This window comes from Triticum urartu, chromosome 1, assembly GCF_003073215.2.
Source record: "Triticum urartu cultivar G1812 chromosome 1, Tu2.1, whole genome shotgun sequence".
Taxonomy (NCBI): Eukaryota; Viridiplantae; Streptophyta; class Magnoliopsida; order Poales; family Poaceae; genus Triticum; species Triticum urartu.
The window spans coordinates 349,937,683-349,946,340 of record NC_053022.1 but is presented as its reverse complement, the minus strand read 5'-3'; positions in this window follow the sequence as shown (position 1 = coordinate 349,946,340).

The following is an 8,658-nucleotide window of genomic DNA, read 5'->3' as shown; positions in this document are numbered from 1 at the left end:
TCTTATGCTTCCACGACTATCACTACCGTTTAGTAATAAAGTAAAGCATTACATCGCGATTGCATTGCATACAATAAAGCGACAACCATATGGCTCCTGCCAGTTGCCGATAACTCGGTTACAAAACATGATCATCTCATACAATAAAATTCAGCATCATGCCTTGACCATATCACATCACAACATGCCCTGCAAAAACAAGTTAGACGTCCTCTACTTTGTTGTTGCATGTTTTACGTGGCTGCTACGGGCTTAAGTAAGAACCAATCTCACCTACGCATCAAAACCACAACGATAGTTTGTCAAATAGACTCCGTTTTAACCTTCGCAAGGACCGGGCGTAGCCATACTTGGTTCAACTAAAGTTGGAGAGACAGTCGCCCGCAAGCCATCTTTGTGCAAAGCACGTCGAGGGAACCGGTCTCGCGTAAGCGTACGCGTAAGGTTGGTCCGGGTCGTCTCGTCCAACAATACCGCCGAACCAAAGTATGACATGCTGGTAGGCAGTATGACTTGTATCGTCCACAACTCACTTGTGTTCTACTCGTGCATATAGCATCAACATAAATAACCTAGGCTCGGATGCCACTGTTGTGTTGGGTTTCGTAGTAATTTCAAAAAAATTCCTACGCACACGCAAGATCATGGTGATGCATAGCAACGAGAGGGGAGAGTGTTGTCTACGTACCCAACGCAGACCGACTGCGGAAGCGATGACACGACGTAGAGGAAGTAGTCGTACGTCTTCACGATCCAACCGATCAAGCACCGAAACTACGGCACCTCCGAGTTCGAGCACACGTTCAGCTCGATGACGATCCCCGGACTCCGATCCAGCAAAGTGTCGGGGAAGAGTTCCGTCAGCACGACGGCGTGGTGACGATCTTGATGTACTACAGCAGCAGGGCTTCGCCTAAACTCCGCTACAGTATTATCGAGGTATATGGTGGCAGGGGGCACCGCACACGGCTAAGGAATAGATCACGTGGATCAACTTGTGTGTCTAGAGGTGTCCCCTGCCTCCGTATATAAAGGAGAGAGGAGGGGAGGCTGGCCGGCCAAGGAGGGAGGCGCAGGAGAGTCCTACTCCCTCTGGGAGTAGGATTCCCCCTCCAATCCTAGTCCAACTAGGATTCCTCGGAGGGGAAAAGAGGAGGAGGGGGCCGGCCACCTCTCCTAGTCCTAATAGGACTAGGGGAGGGGCGCGCAGCCCATCTAGGGCAGCCCCTTCTCTTTTCCACTAAGGCCCACTATGGCCCATATAGCTCCCGGGGGGTTCCGGTAACCCTCCCGGTACTCCGGTAAAATCCCGATTTCACCCGGAACACTTCCGATATCCAAACATAGGCTTCCAATATATCAATCTTTACTCTCGACCATTTCGAGACTCCTCGTCATGTCCGTGATCACATCCGGGACTCCGAACAACCTTCGGTACATCAAAATGCATAAACTCATAATATAACTGTCATCGTAACCTTAAGCGTGCGGACCCTACGGGTTCGAGAACAATGTAGACATGACCGAGACACGTCTCCGGTCAATAACCAATAGCGGGACCTGGATGCCCATATTGCTCCTACATATTCTACGAAGATCTTTATCTTTATCGGTCAGACCGCATAACAACATACGTTGTTCCCTTTGTCATCGGTATGTTACTTGCCCGAGATTCGATCGTCGGTATCCAATACCTAGTTCAATCTCGTTACCGGCAAGTCTCTTTACTCGTTCCGTAATACATCATCTCACAACTAACATATTAGTTGTAATGCTTGCAAGGCTTATGTGATGTGTATTACCGAGAGGGCCCAGAGATACCTCTCCGACAATCGGAGTGACAAATCCTAATCTCGAAATACGCCAACCCAACATCTACCTTTGGAGACACCTGTAATGCTCCTTTATAATCACCCAGTTACGTTGTGACGTTTGGTAGCACCCAAAGTGTTCCTCCGGTAAACGGGAGTTGCATAATCTCATAGTCATAGGAACATGTATAAGTCATGAAGAAAGCAATAACAACATACTAAACGATCGGGTGCTAAGCTAATGGAATGGGTCATGTCAATCAGATCATTCAACTAATGATGTGACCTCGTTAATCAAATAACAACTTATTGTTCATGGTTAGGAAACATAACCATCTTTGATTAACGAGCTAGTCAAGTAGAGGCATACTAGTGACACTTTGTTTGTCTATGTATTCACACATGTATTATGTTTCCGGTTAATACAATTCTAGCATGAATAATAAACATTTATCATGATTATAAGGAAATAAATAATAACTTTATTATTGCCTCTAGGGCATATTTCCTTCAGAGTATTCAACCCAAATTTATTGATTCGACACAAGGGGAGCCAAAGAATATTCTCAAGTATTAGCAGCTGAGTTGTCAATTCAACCACACCTGGATAACTTAATATCTGCAGCAAAGTATTTAGTAGCAAAGTAATATGATAGTAGTGGTAACGGTGGTAAAAGGTAACGGTAGCAAAAGTAATATTTTTGGTGTTTTGTAGTGATGATAACAATAGCAACGGAAAAGTAAATAAGCAAAGAACAATATATGGCAAGCTCGTAGGCAATGGATCGGTGATGGAGAATTATGCCGGATGTGATCGATCATGTAACAGTCATAACCTAGGGTGACACAGAACTAGCTCCAGTTCATCAATGTAATGTAGGCATGTATTCCGAATATAGTCATACGTGCTTATGGAAAAGAACTTGCATGACATCTTTTGTCCTACCCTCCGGTGGCAGCGGGGTCCTATTGGAAACTAAGGCATATTAAGGTCTCCTTTTAATAGACTACTGGACCAAAGCATTAACACATAGTGAATACATAAACTCCTCAAACTACGGTCATCACCGGGAGTGGTCCCGATTATTGTCACTTCGGGGTTGCCGGATCATAACACATAGTAGGTGACTATAGACTTGCAAGATAGGATCAAGAACTCTCATATATTGATGAAAACATAATAGGTTCAGATCTGAAATCATGGCACTCGGGCCCTAGTGACAAGCATTAAGCATAGCAAAGTCATAGCAACATCAATCTCAGAACATAGTGGATACTAGGGATCAAACCCTAACAAAACTAACTCGATTACATGATAAATCACATCCAACCCATCACCGTCCAGCAAGCCTACGATGGAATTACTCACGCACGGCGGTGAGCATCATGAAATTGGTGATGGAGGATGGTTGATGATGACGATGGCGACGGATTCCCCTCTCCGGAGCCCCGAACGGACTCCAGATCAGCCCTCCCGAGAGAGTTTAGGGCTTGGCGGCGGCTCCGTATCATAAAATGCGATGAATCCTTCTCCCTGGTTTTTTCTCCCCGAAAGTGAATATATGGAGTCAGGGTTGAGGTCGGTGGAGCGTTAGGGGGCCCATGAGGCAGGGGGCATGCCCAGGGGGGTAGGGCGCGCCCCCACCCTCGTGGACAGGTGGAGGCCCCCCTGACGCGGATCATCCTTCCAGTATTTTTTATATATTCCAAAATAATTCTCCATTGATTTTCTGGTCATTCCGAGAACTTTTATTTCTGCACAAAATAACACCATGGCAGTTCAGCTGAAAACAGCGTCAGCCCGGGTTAGTTCCGTTCAAATCATGCTAGTTAGAGTCCAAAACAAGGGCAAAAGTGTTTGGAAAAGTAGATACGATGGAGACGTATCAGCGCGCTACCCTGATCAGGTAGGCAGACATAAGCCTTGTGTGCTCGTTGTTGTTGTTATACCCGGGTTGTCCCCGTTTGGGACCGTTTTTGTTTTGCCACGACGGTGGCCGTTGGTGCCTTTGGTCGGCACGGGGCCACCGAGGACTTATCCTAGAGGGGAGTTTGTCGGAGTGGCTGGGAGGGTGTCACGGGAGTAGGACGGTTTTGTCGGAACGCCGTTGATTCACCCGAATGGGAGTGCGAGGCCATGGGTTCCATGGTGTGGGTACAGTGTACTAACCTCTACAGAGTGTATATTAAATCTATCGATAGCCGCGCCCACGGATAAGGGCCCAGTTCGTAGTTCGTCACACTGTGGGTCAATAGTAATATTAATAATGATGTGCTTAATTAATAACAACCCTGGTTCAATGATGAGATAAGTTGGCTATGTGATCCGTGAATGATCACTGTTTGGTTACGAGGTAACCCGTTGAGCCAAGATTGGTTCCGTTTGTGATCCATGAATGATCACCGTTTGGTTACGAGGTAACCCGTTGAGCCCAGAGTGATTTCGTTTGTGACCCGCGAATGATCACTGTGGTTTTGAGGATACCGAGTTGTTGGATATTCGTGATGTTGTGCGAGAATCGTGGGTAAAGATCAAGCTCCTTGTGGTCATTTAATGATTACTACGGTATTGTTTATACCAAGCTTGATTGATCCTGAGATGATCGTGTGATGTCCGAGGTTGGTAAGTGATGCATGTGATGGTTACCCGAGCAGAATAAGTGGTGCATATAGTGTCATCATGTTGCATGCTAGTATCGTCAGATTTATATGTTCATGCCATGCTCATATTGTTCTAGTGGTATCATGTTTATGTTGTTCATGCCATGCTAATCCTGATGATCTCATGATAGTTCCTACTTAACTTGTACTTGCCATGCTATTGTTTGTCTTGAATGCTTCTGGTTATTGTGAGCTTGCAAGTACATTCAATGTACTGACCTTGCGTGTCATGCCAGTTTGCAGGTCATGCCGTGATTGCTTGATTGCTTGTCATGGTTTCCGTTCGTGCGAGCTAAGATAAGCGTTCCAGCCAGAGTCCCCGTGGATTGGAATTCACCACCATCGTCATTGTTCCGCTGCTAGAGTATTCCGCTGCATCGTGTTGTTCTGCTGCTTGTATAGAGCAACTGCGGCAGGCATAGTGTCGCCGTGTCGATGTAACCCTTGTACCCAAATAGATTGTAATAAAGAGCTGATTTGTTCTATGCTAAGTAGTGCCATATTCCAGAAGACTTCTCCTCGATCTCTGGGTTGGAATACGGGGCTTTTCGGTTTTCTCTGAGCCGGGGTGCCACATCTCACTATCTTGAACCTTATCTGCATTACTTCCTTTACCATTTCATAACGGGGTATTGTTCTCCAACATTTTGTCCGCATTCTAAAAGAGAAACAAACAGACACATCACAGGTTTACCATGTTCTATATGAAACTCATTTTGGTAAATCATTTCAGTAGTAAAGTGCACAGGATAACAACATGAAACCAACATATATCTATGTACCATGGTCACTTTATGGTCTATATCATTCTAGTTTTTGTTGCCAAATCAAGATAGAGACACAGTTCAAATAATATTTGTTCAAGACAAAGCAGAATAGACAGAATATAAGTGTGGGAAACTATAGAGCAATAACAACACTTGTAATGTGCATGACATGAGAACATAACTGTTTATTCAATTGAAACTGAAATCAACATAGAGCAAGTTACAACAGCAAACCAGTTAAAGAAACATGTTTAAAACATACCTGTTGCGCCATTGGAGTTTCAATTCCATCCTTCAAATTTGAAAATAGTTGGTCTGAGTAAATACAGTGATGCAAGAGCAAAGGTGTATGAACCAGAGCTACAGAACCTGACCTGAGAACAATTCTTCTTCTCCTTTAAGCGTTGAGTTAGGATTCGGAGTGGTGGTCCTCGTGCTTTGGGCACTGCAGTTCCCTTACTAACTGCTCGTGTTTGGGTGCTCTGTGGTGGAGACGCTGTTGTGTCAACTGGAACTGGGTTACTATCTGCTGGGGTTGGGGTTAGAAGGGGTGTAGCTGGTTCTTTGTCTAACTGGGTAGGGGTACAATCTGCGAGAGTCTGGGTTATGTGTGGTGGGGCTGGTTCTCGGGCAAGTACAACCATGGTTCTATCTGCATCAACTGGTAGCACTATTGAGGGAGTCTTGGATTAGGGGGTGTTCGGGTAGCCGGACTATACCTTCAGCCAGACTCCTGGACTATGAAGATACAAGATTGAAGACTTCGTCCCGTGTCCGGATGGAACTTTCCTTGGCGTGGAAGGCAAGCTTGGCGATGCGGATATTCAAGATCTCCTACCATTGTAACCGACTCTGTGTAACCCTAACCCTATACGGTGTCTATATAAACCGGAGGGTGGTAGTCCGTAGGACATCAACTCCATATACAACAATCATACCATAGGCTAGCTTCTAGGGTTTAGCCTCCTTGATCTCGTGGTAGATCTACTCTTGTACTACCCATATCATCAATATTAATCAAGCAGGACGTAGGGTTTTACCTCCATCGAGAGGGCCCGAACCTGGGTAAAACATCGTGTTCCCTGCCTCCTGTTACCATCCGTCTTAGACACACAGTTCGGGACCCAGTACCCGAGATCCGCCGGTTTTGACACTGACATTGGTGCTTTCATTGAGAGTTCCTCTGTGCCGTCGCAATCAGGAAGGATGCCTCCTCCATTCTTTAAAGACGGAACCGTTGCTAAGGGAGCCTTGGCTGTCGGCCAAACTCTCCGGCTAGGTGGTTTCCTCATGACCACCTGTTCGGCTGTTGCACCGACGGTGACCTCTCGGGTCATCAAAAGCAACCTACACGTCGGCTCGGAGCTCGTCGAGCAGCTAGATCCAATGGAGCTCTCTTCCGTAAACCCGATCTAAGAGAAATTAACTCTCCCCAAGTCACCCACCACGTTGCCGTGGTAGAGGCGTAGTGCGGCAACCCTTCATCTAGTTTAAGGACTAGCTATGTCCGAATTCCCGACTCCTCCAAGCTGGATACCCGCGGAGAGGAGGATGTAACTCAAGACCTGAGCTTAGGATCAGGCAACGGGCTAGATTCGTTGGACAACATCCAAGAATCCGAACTTCAGAGTTCGGAAACTCTTCGGCCTCCGAATCTTGGATTGGGTGAGGTTTCAGATTCAACAACACCCACCCACCTGAACATAAGCGATCTCTCCCAAATCAGGCAGAGGCCCGAGGAAACAGTACATCATTACTGGGCCAGATTCCTCCTGGTTATGAACAAGATAAAGGATTGCCGCGAGGGAGATGGAATCTCAATTTTCTGCAGTAATTGCACGGACGAGGGAATCCTTAACGCCGTAAGTCGTCGTGATATTACACGCTTCGCTGACTTGGCGTCCATAGTACAAAAATACTGTGCGATGGAAAGCGCCTGGAAAACCAAAATAAAATTTTGGGATAATCCGGCCTTGAATAGTAATCCCGTCCGAACTAAGAGGGTGTATCATCATAGGACACCCAGGATAAACACCAAAAAGCCAAAACCCTCTACAGGGCATGGAACCGTACTGGAAAGGTGGCTTGATGGACCCTGTAGAATCCACAGTACAGAGGACGCCACACCAACTCACAGCCTTAGAACATGTTGGATACTCCAGCAGGTGGCCAAAATTGGCGAGGACCTCTTAATTCTGGAGGCCGCAGAAAGCTAGCCAGAGGACACCAGTACCGTTCTCACAGTCTTCGAGACTTTCGCATCAAACAGTATGCGAAAAAGAACACTCCGCAGCCTCGCCGAAGTCTATCAAGTTGCAACAATAAATCCATGGAGCGACACTGCTATTACCTTCAACGCAAGTGATGAACCTAGATTCCGAACAGCCCGAGCACCAATCGCATTGGTCCTCAGTCCCATAGTGGACGGCTTTCGCCTCACCAAGGTGCTCATGGATGGAGGCAGCAGACTGAACCTCATTTATGAGGAAACCCTTCAAAAAATGGAAATAGACTGGAACCGCATCGAGCGAAGCAGCACAACCTTTAGAGGAATAATCCCCAGTCGGAAAGCGCGCTACACAGGATAAATCACACTAGATGTGGTGTTCAGCACGCCGGATAATTACAGGTCCGAAGAAGTCACGTTTCAGGTGGCCCCGTTCAAAAGCGGATATCACGCTTTACTGGGACGGGAAGCATTCTCAATCTTCCAAGCAATACCCCATTATGGGTACATGAAGCTTAAGATGCCCGGGCCGAACGGAATTATCACTCTAGCTAGTGATCCGGACGTAGCACTCCGCGCCGAAAACAAGACGGCCGCATTAGCCCTTGAGGCACTATCCGAAGCCTTAGCGGCCGAGGAACTGATTGCGCTGCGCTCCACGGTTAACAGGGATGATGTGATACTCAATAAGAGATCCAAATCCACATCCTTCAAGCCAGCTGACGAAATAGTCAAATTCCAGGTCCATCCAACGGACCCCAATAAAACATCTTCCATCGGGGCACGACTGAACCCTGATGTAGACGCCGCACTGCGAGAGTTCCTACGAGAGAACTGGGACATTTTCGCCTGGCACCCTTCAGACATGCCAGGGATCCCACGCAGGCTGGCCGAACACAGCTTAAATATCCTAAAAGGATTCAAACCTGTCAAACAAGCCCTTCGGCGTTTTTCCGAACCCAAGAGACAGGCTATGGGAGAGGAGCTAGCCAAGCTATTGGAGGCCGGATTCATTAGAGACATAAAACATCCGGACTGGCTAGAAAACTTGGTGATGGTACCAAAGGAGGACAAATCATGGCGCCTGTGTGTCGATTTTAAAGACCTTAACAAGGCTTGCCCAAAGGATCCCTTCCCCCTCCCCCGTATCGATCAAATTATTGATGCCACCGCAGGACATGACTCGTTGTGT